Here is an 8,609-nt window from a genome sequence, read left to right on the forward strand (position 1 = left end):
GGAGAAAAAGAATAACCAAAGTCGATTTCGCATTTATTAAACAAGTTACTGCTGTGGAAAATCGTCCCAGGGTTCAGAAATCCCTTAAATGACCCGGGATATTGGGGGAAAGGGAAGAAGGACAAGGGAAGATGGCAGGTGTTATCTGACTGCGGAAATGGGCAAATCTTTGAGCGCTCCTTCGGAGACCCCATCCAGGCCAACCATTTTGTTTCTTTTTCTGGGGCCCTACCTCCCAAGGAACCTCCCACTCCTCTCCCGCATCTCAGCTATCCCAAGCCCTAGATGTGCACCCACACGCTGCACCTCCATCCTAGGTTCCTGGCATATCTGCAGCCTCTCTGGTAACCCCAGCTCTTAGGCTCCCTTCAGGACCCCCAGGTCGCGGGTCTCCCTGCTCCCACCCCTCCTGCGTTCGCCTTCCCCACGCGGCTCCCAGGTTGGGGGAGGGGCAGGACGCCCCGCATCCTTCTCTGCTCCGGAGAGGGAAGCTCCCGGCTCACGCCCTCCTGCCCACAAGCCGGGGAGTCACTGCTGCTGGTGCGGGTCCGATAGGGGAGGGGGGGGGGTTCCTAATCTTCACCCGAAGGATCCCCCCACCCCCGCTGCAACTGTGTTGGTTTCTGGACACCCATTCCTGCTTCCCTCCGCTCTCCAAAGGGGTCGGGTATCTGGAGAAGGTCTAGGGGCGCCGCAGCTTGCCCCCCACCCTTGCCTGCAGCCCCGCTCCTCCCCGCACGGCCCCACTTGTGGGCCCCGCCGGCAGCCCTGCAGGGACAGCTGCATTTCTCGCCGCCCGCCGCTAGGAAGCTCGCCTCGCCTCGCATTCTCCGCCTCCCCGCGCCCCAGCCGAGCCGCCCAGCCCGGCCCGCCGCCACCGCGGGGTCGCCGCCCCTCCCCCAGCCCCGCGCGGCCCGGCCCGACCGCCCGCGAGGAGCCGACCCGCGTGGCGGCTACTCGGGTAAGGCCCTCCCCTCGCTCCCCCGCCTCACCGCGCGGCCCCCGGGTGCCTACCCTGCCGGCGCCCCGCGCGCAGCCCGGGCCGCGACTCCGCGGCCCCACCTTCTCGCGGACCGACCACCGAGGTGCCGCTGGCGGGGGCAATCGCGAGTTTGATTCCCAGTCCTGCCGCGGTGGCTTCCCGCGAGCCCGCGCCGCCCGGGTGCAGGCGGCAGGTCCGGGCCCTCCCTTCCTTCCCGAGCCCCCTCCTCATCCCAGGCCTCGGGCTCAGGGAGCGCGCGGGGGTCCGGCGGCCGGGAGTGGGGCGCGGGAGTATTGGGGTGGGCGCGGGCGGGCAGCGCCGGGGAAGGGAAGGGACGCGAGGCCTTCTTGAGCCGGCGCCGCCCTGAGCCGGGTCTCGGGCCGCTCCCCCTTTTGTGTGGGCGCCCCTCACCCGCTTTGCCCCGGCCTGGGGACGCGAGCTGGGCGGCGACGGGCAGGCAGGGACGCCTCTTCGGAGCAGAGCTCCTTTTAGAAAGAGGGGGAACTTCGCTTCCGGACCCCGCGGATGTCATAGGTCGGCTCTGCCTCTCCTGGTCCCACCCGGCCCCCTGGAAGCTGCATCTCCCCGCGGCTGGGCTGGGGAAAGCTCCGAACGCGTTGTCCCCGCCCCTGCTCCCCCGCCCCGCCGGCTGTATGTGCCCCAGGAGCTACGATCCTGGGGACTGATGTCTGCATTTATTCATTCTTTCCTCTTCATCTGCCCCTATGCTCTGTTGCCTTACACCTAGCACTGACTTGCCCATTTCTTTGCCACTTGAAACAAACAAAAAAAGGTTTTAGCTCCAGGAAACTTATACTGAAATTAAAAGAGCTGGGAAGGAATTTGTTTTAGGGGGTTGGGGTTTTAGAGTTTCCTTTTTTTTTTCTTTTTAAGTCAGCGTCAGAGGAATGACTGGGAATTTAGAATAAGATTTCCTAGAAGGGGACAGGATTGAAGAACACCATCCATCTCGTCCTCCGCCTGCTCTTCAGAGGCTGGAGCATCACGGAGCAAGGGGAATAAGCCTTCACCACTGAGCCACCTGGCCCAGGAGAAAGGACTCAGAAAATATTCTGGGTCTTTCATCCCTTTTCTTTGCCTGGCATGCTCCTTTTCCACCGTAAGTGGACTTAGCCAGGTGGTCCTGAAGGAAGTGAGGGACACCCAAAGTTCTCTCTTGAAGGAAGTCATCTCTCCAGGAGGCTTGGCACTTGCTGTTCTTGGGGGGGTCCATACAATTGGGACCTCAGTTTGAATGGAGGGTGGCATCTCCAGCACCTCTGTTGGGAGAAGCCTGGCTCTTGCCCCCTGGAATCTGGAGGGTGCACGCAGGAGAGTTGGGCTCAAAACCCCTGGGTCCACTTTCTGCAGCTGGAGGAGCAGGGCACAAGGGAACAGGAGTGGTGCTGTAGACCTATCCAGTATGTTGAATAGGAGAGATGGAGGGTTGGGATGGCCCAGGGATGGTGATATGACAGGGTGATAACATGGGGCCAGAGGTTGGGTCTTGGGTCTGTGTGAGAGTCTGGTGAAAGCTCTACCTTCTTTCCTTGGAAACATGCACTGGTGCAGTGACACATTTTGTATCTAGTATTGGGGTTAATATACCCCTTGGAACTGGGGTCCCAATTAAGACTGCTGCTCTAGAGTCTATTGTTCACCCTAAGCCATTCAGAACAGTTCCCTTCCTGTAGCGGGTCAGTGAATAATTCCAGACCTCCTGAAGAGGTCTTTTCTTACGATCCTCCAAAGCAATTTTGGGCTTGCAGCCATAGAGACCTGGAAACTGTGGACCAGATCCCACCTCTTTATAGATAGCTGATGGGTCGTGGGCAGATGGTGTGGCCTTTAACCAGGGGCTGATTTTTCTGTTTATCTGGTGGGAAGGCTCTAGACTCTGTGCAGGGGCCACAGAGCTATTGAATTAGAGGTAAATAAGGGGATTGTTGTCTCAGCTGGGTGTGGATGACAAACCCTTTGAAAGCTCCCTCTCACTTTTGGGTAAATGAGGTTGAGGTGGGAGAAGTGTTTAGTGGAGAGTGTGCAAAACACACACCCCTCCTTTTGAGGATTATTGTCTAAGGCTGGGAGCTGGGTATTGTAGGTTCCTTTGATCCCTCTGGGTTTAAAAGGCAAGCGGTAGCCAGTGAGGTTGGCTGTCACCATCCCCAGTGCAGCCTGAGGAAGGAGCCTTGGGCTGCTTTTTCTTTCTTACCCACAGTGCTGGGCTGCTGTTCAGATGTTTGTGGCACCTACACAAGCATCTGGGGGTCTGGAGGAGCCTTTATGATGGTCAGCCATTTGTGACTTCTCTGCCTTGGTATTGAGAGGCCCTCCTTAGGCTCAAGTCCCCCAGAGAGCTGAAGCTCATATGCTTGTTCTTTTTTATTCTTTAATTAGCCAGCACAGTGTTTGTCATATGGTGGCACTCACATATGTTTCTTCCTGCAGAACTTTCTACATTTATTCTGCACTGTTGGATTTTTCCCATTCTGGTAATAAGCAGCATTGGCGGGAGTATTCTAGGGCTTTGGGGGCAGGAAGCTGGGGTTCAGACTGGGATTATTTCTGTCTCTGACTATACAAGGTGACCTAGAGGAGGTGACACCTCTGTTTCACTGACTCTTAGCCTTAAGGAAAGTAAGGGCAGTTAGGAGCCCTAGAGATGGTGTGGTCCAGAGGTCTCTAACTTGGCCTGGAAGTTTTCTTGGCAGAATGCAAGTGACTAGGGATTCACCTCCCTCCCTCCCTGATATAGGTTGGTGAGTTTAGCTGTTTCAGCTCGTTCAGTGCTTCTCTGATCCCCTCTGCTTCCAGCCTCCCAGGAACTACCTTTAATGTGTTAGAGCATTCTATTGGACTCTGAATTTTGTCCTATCATTCTGTCATAAATGATAAATGTGATAAAAATGCCTGTAAACAAAAACTCCCTTCATGTAAAATGTGACCATTTCATTTCTATTATGGCAGCACCAGCAGTCTTTGAGGAATGATTGATGGCAAAGAGAAGTTCTAACCCCACTAGTCTAAGCTCCAGCCCAGCAGGGAGTCCCCCCATTTCGCAGCCATTTCCATCCTGGCCTTGTGGTTGAGACTATGGGATCTGACGACATTCCAGTTACAATACCAGCTCTTTGCCTTTCTCTATGACTTCGTAAGCCATTTAATCAATCTGTCCTCTGTATCTCATCTTTAAAAAGGTTAAAGGAGATGGTGCATGAATGCCAAAAATAGAGTGTGTTCACCAGATAGAAGCTATCATTATCATGATCGTTATCATTATTATTTCTGCACCTGGGCACATTATTAACAGGGAAAACCTTTGGTAAGTGCTGTAGAGGCTTTAACTGGGTTTTAGAGGGATGGTGCGGAGTGGGGTAAGATCTTGAATTATGAGCAGAGGGGACCCCAGAGTGGCAGGGGATGGAAGATGGGGGAAGGGTGCTGAAGTGTCAGGGACAATAGCTAAGCAGAGTTAGGGGCAGAATGACTCAGCATTTGAAGTCCTGCTTTGGAGCCATCTCTTCTCCCTTTTCTTTGGGAATTTGCCCTATAAACTGGGGGAGAGGAGGGCACATAGTCCATGAGGAGGATTGAATCTTGCATATGATGTGAGGTGAGAAACCAATTTCAAAGTTTCTCCAATTGGATAAGCAATTATCTGAGCATAATTAATACATAACTATCTTTCCCCAGTGGTTGTCAAAATAGCCTATTTTGTATATCCATTTTCCATGTAAGAGTAAAAATACATCTGTGTTCTCTACTGCTCTATTAGCCTATTTTCTGTTTCCAACCCAATTGTTATCAATACCTGACTAACTATGGTTTTGTAATAATACTTGATACTACACAAGGTGTATAATCACACTCCATTCTTCATATTCTTCAGAAGTAGCTTTGTCTTTCTTGTCTCGTTGCTATTATACAATTTAATAATAAGCCTCAAGTTCCTTAAAAAAAAGAAATGATTGGAATTTTGATTAAATGCAGAAGAAAAATAATGAGTCTTTTTATCAAGGAAGAAAGTATATTTGTGTCCATTTTTGGTCTACATAATTGTCCTTCAATATTAGTTTTTCAACTTTTGCAGTTAGGTCTTGTGTTTTCCTGATTAGTATTATTTTTAAGGACCTTATACTTTTGTAAGTAATGTGTAAAATTGTATCATTTTACAAATTACAATTTGTGTTTGTAGCTAGTGTATAAAATTGCATTGATTTTATAGCTTCATCATATATCTATTCACCTTAGCAAACATTAGTTCTAATATGTACCATCTTTGAAGTACAAAAATTCTGATATATTGTTGAAAAAAGCAGAATTGATTAGTATCTGAATCTTCTTTCTTATTATAGGAAGAAATTTTGCTTTAAGTTTTTTAAAAAAATAATTTCTATAAGATTTAGGAAGTTCCTTCTACTTGTTAAAGACAAAGATTTGAATGGATGTTTACTATACCAATGCTTTTCTCTACATCTATGGAGATAATTTTTTCTCTTGAATCAGTTAATGTGATGAATTTTATTCGATCTTCTAAATCTGTATCTATATTGCTTACCACAGATAACCTCAACTTGCTCATGAGTTATTATCTCTTTCATATATTGCTAGATTCAGCTGGCTAACATTTGACTGAGGGTTTTTATAAATTTATTCAAAAGGCAGATTTGCTTGTATCTTTCTTTTTTTATCCACTCTGGCATGGTTTGGCTATCAAAGTGATATTTGCCTCATAGAGGAAAGTTTTTTTTTCTCTATCCAGGAAGATTTGCATAAAATTGTAATGATCTTTTTCTCTAATGTTTTCCCAGATTCCCCTTTCCTCCAAGAGAGAATACTATTTACTTATTTACTTTAATGTAATTTTGGCTTGCTGTTCCTTTTTATCAATTTTTAGGAATTTGCCCATATTATATATGTTTTCAAAAGTACTGACACAGGCGGAACCCCCGTCCGAGACCGTGCCGCCGCCATGGGGAAAATGTGCCTATCTTGGTGGTTTCCTTGGGTGATCCATATGATATGTGAACTGTATCTGCAGGAAATCTAATCAGTGTTAAGAAAGAAATTAAGAAAATCATTTTTGAGTTATAACAAAACCATCTGGGGCCCTTTGGAATTGGTGGAAAAGTTGTACCCAGAAGCAAAGGAAATAGGAGCCAGTGTCCGGGATTTACCTGGTCTTAAGACTCCTCTGGGTCGTGCAAGAGCATGGCTACGATTAGCCCTCATGCAAAAAAAGATGGCTGATTACCTGCATTGCTTAATTATCCAGAGGGATCTTCTGAGTGAATTCTATGAGTATCATGCACTAATGATGGAAGAGGAAGGAGCAGTAATTGTTGGGCTGCTGGTTGGCCTGAATGTGATAGATGCTAATCTATGTGTAAAGGGGGAAGATTTAGACTCACAAGTTGGAGTGATTGATTTTTCCATGTATTTAAAGAATGAAGAGGATACTGGAGATAAAGAAAGGAATGTTCAGATTGCTGCCATCTTGGATCAGAAGAATTATGTTGAAGAGTTAAATAGACAACTGAACACAGTCAGCAGCCTCCATTCAAGAGTTGATTCATTAGAAAAGTCAAATACTAAGCTGATTGAAGAGTTAGCAATTGCAAAGAATAATATCATTAAACTCCAAGAAGAAAATCATCAACTACGAAGTGAAAATAAATTGATTTTAATGAAAACACAGCAGCACCTAGAGGTTACGAAAGTTGATGTGGAAACTGAACTTCAAACATATAAGCATTCTCGGCAGGGGCTAGATGAAATGTACAATGAAGCCAGAAGGCAACTTCGAGATGAATCTCAGTTACGACAGGATGTGGAGAATGAACTAGCAGTACAAGTTAGTATGAAACATGAAATTGAACTCGCCATGAAGTTGTTGGAGAAGGATATCCACGAGAAACAAGATACTCTAATAGGCCTTCGACAACAACTAGAGGAAGTTAAAGCAATTAACATAGAGATGTATCAAAAAATGCAGGGTTCTGAAGATTGCTTGAAAGAAAAAAATGAAATAATTGCCCGACTGGAAGAAAAAACCAGTAAAATTACTGCAGCTATGAGGCAGTTGGAACAAAGATTGCAGCAAGCAGAGAAGGCGCAGATGGAAGCTGAAGATGAGGACGAGAAATATCTACAAGAATGTCTGAATAAATCCGACAGTCTGCAGAAGCAAATCTCCCAAAAGGAGAAACAGCTGGTACAACTGGAAACTGATTTGAAGATTGAAAAGGAATGGAGGCAGACTTTACAGGAAGATCTTCAAAAGGAAAAAGATGTCTTATCTCATCTTAGAAATGAGACCCAACAAATCACTACTCTTAAAAAAGAGTTCCTTAATGTCCAAGATGAAAATCAGCAGCTGAAAAGGAAATACCATGACCAGGAGCAAGCCCTGCAAGAACTTGGCAACAAACTTAGCGAATCAAAACTTAAAATAGAAGACATAAAAGAAGCCAACAAAGCATTACAGGGACTAGTTTGGTTGAAAGACAAAGAAGCAACGCATTGTAAACTTTGTGAAAAGGAATTTTCACTCTCTAAGAGAAAGCATCACTGTAGAAACTGTGGGGAAATTTTCTGTAATTCCTGCTCTGACAACGAACTGCCTCTGCCTTCTTCACCAAAGCCAGTACGAGTCTGTGATTCCTGTCATGCATTGCTGATTCAGAGATGCTCATCTAACTTGTCCTAGGACTCCAGAACTAAATCTTATGTATGGAAGTATGTATGATGAATGTTATGTATGAATGTACATACGAGGTATCCAGGCAGCCCTTCTTAAGCAGCTTTGTTGGTGTTGGTACCAGTTTATCTTCTACATATTCAGACTCATAGGAATTAGCAGTTATATAATTTGATATTTCCTTTCTGTATACTCAGAAAAATTTTCGGCAGGGCATGCTTTAAGAGATAACTTTAGCTTAATTCGTAATTGATGTGATAATCATGTAACCCTTAAATCTATTGGACGGCCAGACAGCATAGCTAACAGATTTACCTTATCTTGTAAAAGGCCTTACTAAAAATAAGGCTTCAGATTGTTTTATTCTTCCAGACTGTCAAGTTGATATTTGATGGTGCCTCTTAGTCTCTTAATGCACTTTAAAAGCTTCATGGTTCTCAGAGTATTGGAAATGTATAAAATGTTTTATAAGTATTAATGTTTCAACTCAACCGGTTTTTCATTAGCTTGCTAAAATTTTAGCTTAACCCCATTTGTCCTCTTTCCTTCCCTTCTTTTGCCTTTTACATTAGAAAAGGCCACCATTTTACTCTATGAAACTTCCTTTTGGTCTTTTGTCCTAAAATTACTGTTGTGCTGGCTGATCATCTTTCAGATACAGGTTAAATTAAAGGGGCACTGATATTTGGCCTCAACTTTTTCCTTCTCATTTTGAAAGGAAGGCATACATAACATCATTTTTACCTTCAGTTACTGCGGCTGTCATGTTGCCTGCCTTACTAAATGACTAATTCCCATTTTAGAAAAATTGAAGGTATCATTCTCAACATATATGTAATAGGATATTTTAGGTTCTAGCCATTAAAGTGAGGAGAAATCTAAAATGCAGTCAAACTTTACCTTTGATGACATAGACTTGATTAC

The 8,609-nt window shown here is 45.8% G+C and overlaps 1 pseudogene; it reads left to right on the forward strand.

The window, feature by feature from the left end:
• Nucleotides 1-285: 285 nt before the first annotated feature.
• Nucleotides 286-7,819, forward strand: LOC143651334 (RUN and FYVE domain-containing protein 2 pseudogene; annotated as a pseudogene).
• The last annotated feature ends 790 nt before the right edge of the window (nt 7,820-8,609 follow it).

The sequence above is a fragment of the Tamandua tetradactyla genome, chromosome 12 (assembly GCF_023851605.1).
Source record: "Tamandua tetradactyla isolate mTamTet1 chromosome 12, mTamTet1.pri, whole genome shotgun sequence".
NCBI lineage: Eukaryota > Metazoa > Chordata > Mammalia > Pilosa > Myrmecophagidae > Tamandua > Tamandua tetradactyla.